Below are 4,103 nucleotides of genomic sequence, written 5' to 3'. Positions count from 1 at the left end.
ACTGAGCACAGCACTCAAACTTTTTATTAATACTGTATCTTGCTTTATTTTCCAAAGGACAGATTTTAATGCTCCTGAGAGGAATTGGGGATTATTTAAAGAGTAGCAAAAGCATACTGAAGTCATCAGCTGTTTTACAGACCATGATTACACATTGATAGCTTCTCTGTCTGGAGTATTGTGTAGATATATCTCTGATAAAACACTATTTCACTGAGAGTTTTGAGGTTCAAATTCAGACCAGGGCAGTATGATGACAGCTGTTATCATTTGATGGATATTCGGTACAGTGTGCAAAGCGTGTTTAATGCAGTTTTATGCAATTTTCAGAGATTAGGTGTCCCAAACAAAGCCATCACAAAATGAAGTAATTTTCTAACTTCTTGGCCCTTGCAAAATCCCCAGCAGAGCTGTATTTTCTCAGCCCTGCAAGGTTGGACTTTAGAGGAGGGATCTTATTTTTGATATATGACTCTTCTAAATCCGAAAATTTGTCATCTGCAGAGATGGGTAGACATTCTGAGAGTTATGTTGTTTTATTGCACACAGGGCTCACACAGTGCTGCCTTGTTGAGGCTTTACTTGCGTCACCATCATCTTACTTTTTTTTTTTTAAGCAGCCTCTGATCATGATTTGAGTGATCTTCTTGAAGTACCCCAATCGCACCCCATCCAGGTTTTGCAGGCAGCAGTGAATTTACCCTCACAGGGTCTCCTGTGGAAAGAATACGGAAATGAGGCAAAGAGATGGAATAGGATTCACCCATGATCATGTAAAAAGTCTGTGGCTAACCTGGAAATTGAATAGAGCCCCTCTGAGACACCTACTGTGACAGCTCTCTGTGTTTTGGAAGTACAACCAAGCAGTACTCCAGCAAGGAATCTGCCTAGAAGGTCGTAATGATTTTTTATGATCTTAAATTCTGTTGAAGTCAAAAAATTGATGCCACTTAGGAATGAAACAATAGATTATTTCTGTGAAGAATGCTCATTTGTCAGTCCCAGTCTGTGAGGTCTGCACCTGTGTGTGTGAAACAGGTTGGGCCAAGCAAGGATAGAGCTGGTAACAGATTGCTTAGTGCATTCACCTGCTACATGGGGGCTGGGGTTAACATCTCTTCCCTGCCTGGTACAGAGCAGGAGCTAGATGCTGTCTGTCCCATATCTCAGGGAAGGATATCAGGTCCTTGCCTATTTATTATGAGGTATCTTGTTTAAAAACATTTTTGAGAAGTTGTGACACTTGGGTACCTTTGCTGTCAGTGCTCTGGAAAGCATCTAGCAGTGACAGCGCAGTGGCTCACGACATTTGAAGACTGGCATCTAGAGACTGCTCCAAGGTAAGAAACTCTCTGCAGGCAGTCATGGGGCTGCGGTTTGTTGCTGTATGAAGTAGCATCCCCTGCCTCCCATCTCTTTTCTGACTGTGCTTGTCTGTGCCTAAAATAACTTCAGTTTGCCAGGACCTTCTTTTGTGGGGTGGGATGCGGTCTGGTCCCGGGTTTGTCTGTAGATACAGACTCAATGGCTCCAGCATCAGGGAAGAATGCAAGGAGCTGTAAGGAAGGATGTGGGATGAAATGTCCAGTTAGAAAGGGTGGGTGAAAGGGCAGAAGAGGGGCAGTGAGGAGGAAAAAAGCATGAAGTTCTGTACTGGGAATTTAGGAGAAAGCATGGGACCCCCAGCAGCTGGCAGCTGCTGGTGTTGATTTGGTCTTGATACTCAGTTTTGCTTCCAGCAGGACCCAAGCAAGCTAAACCAGGGGCCGTTGGCAGTCATACCCACACTAGCTTTAATACAGTGCTGGAGGCCTCTGCAGCACAGCACACCTGCACTAATTTAGCTCTTTGTCAATAAAATTAGCTCTTGTGGAGTGCTGTGACATTTCCAGTAACTGAATTGGCTTCTTGACCTGGCTGGGTCAGGCTGTGCTGCACTGTGCTTTGGGCAGTACTGCCTGAAGCAGAGGTGAGGCATATATAAGCAGGGCAAAAAGGGTTGTTCACTATCCATCTTTTTGTCTTGTTACTCCTTCTCCAGGTATTTTACGGGTTCCACTAGCTGCAGGAGGCTAGTCCTGCATTATCAGTGGCTGTTACATTTAGCAGAATAGCCCAAGTAATGACAACAGAAGAGTTTTTCCTAAAGAAAACTTACACTAATAGAGGTCCACTCAGATATTTTTATATGACACAACTGAAGCCTTGGAAATGTCTAGCTAGCACAAAGATTCAATTAAGCCCAGTCCAGTTACAGGTGTACTTCCTAACTGAAGTATTTGACATCCACGCAGATGCTTGGTAACGCCTATCCTGAACAGCAAAGTAATTTGCTCTGACAAGGTGGAGAATGTGAATGCTCTCCATGCGATGGCTTCGTTACCTGCACTAATAGCGTAAGTTTCAGCAGGTGTTGTTTTGCAAACTGTGGAAGAACCCATCAGATGTGCTGGGAAGAAAGCTGACACTGCCGGGGCAGGTGCTAGTGTTACTGGGGGGAGGGCAGGAGTCTGCAGGCAGCACCTTGGGTCCAATTCTGCCCTCACTTCCTTAGGCTCAAAAATCTGGGACATCTTCTCATAGACACCGATGTCATTTTACCCTGCTCGCATGCCCTAAGGACTGTGACGGTGCCACGTGTGACAACTTGATGTTTTTTTACTGTGGGGAACTGTATGGGAGTGTTTCAGTTTGGTGGGTTCCACGTTGCTGCTTCTTCACCCATGGCCAATGCCCCCAGCCAGATGCGTGTTCTGCTTCCATGTTTCTGGCTTCCTAACAAGCCCAGAAACCATCCAGTCCCTAATAAATTCCAGTGTTATCAACCCATAATTCCTTCAACCCCGGTCGAGTACAGACAAGCACTTAACAAAGTATTTAGGGGCTGTGTTTGCTGCTTGCTTTGGAAGATGTAGCTGCTGGCATGAGTGGAGTTCTTCTTAATTTATAGCATTAGTTAATTTGCCCTGGAGACTCGGGATCCTAACTGTCCTGGTTCTGTGTTCTAGGCCCTATTGAATGGCATAATGAGGGTGACCATGATTTAGTGTTGTTCTGGCTGGTGTAAACAAGGGATGTTGGATTCAGAAAGACCCCAGTGCTCAAACAAAAAACAAATCTCAGAAGGATTTGAAACTAAGATATACACAAGATTAGGAGTTTCTGCTTTGTTTCTTTATCAGCCTTCATTTAACCCCTAATCTTCATTTTCCCTTGTGCTTTACAGCTAAAAATGTGATTTAAAAAAAGAAAAAAAAGGAGCTGGAGACATCTCATAGAACAGAAAAAAAAATTGCAATTATTTTATTTATTTAGCAGAGGGCCTTTATTTTTAAAGGAGACAACAATCACTCACGTCCGTGCTTCACACAGGGTCATAAATAGTGTAACAGTTGGTGCCGGACGAGCATCTACATCACTTTTCCATTTGCCTCCCTTCAGAACCCCTGGAAACTCGTCCCATCCTCCCCTCAGATGTGGCAGCTGCTGGTGGAGCTGGCACCCCTCTGGTCCCCGGCTGTTCTGGAAGAGTCGTGGGCCCTGGGGAGGGCAGTGGCAGCGCTATGGGGCGGCTGTCGGGAGGCACCGCGGGTGCTCCCCAGGGTAGGCCCCGGCTGTGGGCCTGTTCCTCGGGCAGCAGCTCCGCGTCTGCAACAGCACGGTGCATAGACCCCAGCGGAGATGTTTATCAGAGGGCGAGTGGTAGGATGGAGAAACCCGCGCAGGCTTACCGCAGGCAGCGTTTATAGGGCTTTTTGCTTGGGAGAGAAGCCCGTATTTACACTCCGTGGCTGTGTAGCTGGTTAGTGTTAACATGGCTTCTGTGAGCGCACGGGGAATTGTAGTAAATCTTCCAAGAGCGGAGAGCTAGTTTTGTCTTGTTTGACACATTGTTTCCTGATAAGAGCTGCTGGGAAAATACTTAAGTTTTCTCGTCAGCCTGAGCTTGTGGGGTTGCCAGGAGAGGCTCTGAATCCGCAGGGTCCTGAAAAAGAAATTTAAACAGCAGGGCTCTGGGGGGAGCAGGCAGCGAGCTGTGAAATGGCCGGGCACCAGGGGCGGCTTTCTGAAGTCCAGGCAGGCATGGATATGGGCAGAAGTTC

General features: G+C 46.3%; 1 protein-coding gene across 2 annotated transcripts in view; it reads left to right on the top strand.

Annotated features, from left to right (window-relative positions):
• The first annotated feature begins 456 nt into the window (after positions 1-456).
• The window catches only part of LOC121079101, a 92,258-nt gene continuing 88,611 nt past the window's right edge, over positions 457-4,103 (top strand). The window contains exon 1 of one of the 2 annotated variants that reach the window (XM_040575976.1): positions 457-1,340. The gene's annotated coding sequence lies outside the window, so the exon portion shown is untranslated. The remainder of the gene's footprint in view (positions 1,341-4,103) is intronic. The other variant, XM_040575974.1, reaches the window with a different exon arrangement.

This window comes from Cygnus olor, chromosome 16, assembly GCF_009769625.2.
Source record: "Cygnus olor isolate bCygOlo1 chromosome 16, bCygOlo1.pri.v2, whole genome shotgun sequence".
Lineage (NCBI taxonomy): Eukaryota > Metazoa > Chordata > Aves > Anseriformes > Anatidae > Cygnus > Cygnus olor.
This window is presented reverse-complemented; position numbering and strand designations above follow the sequence as displayed.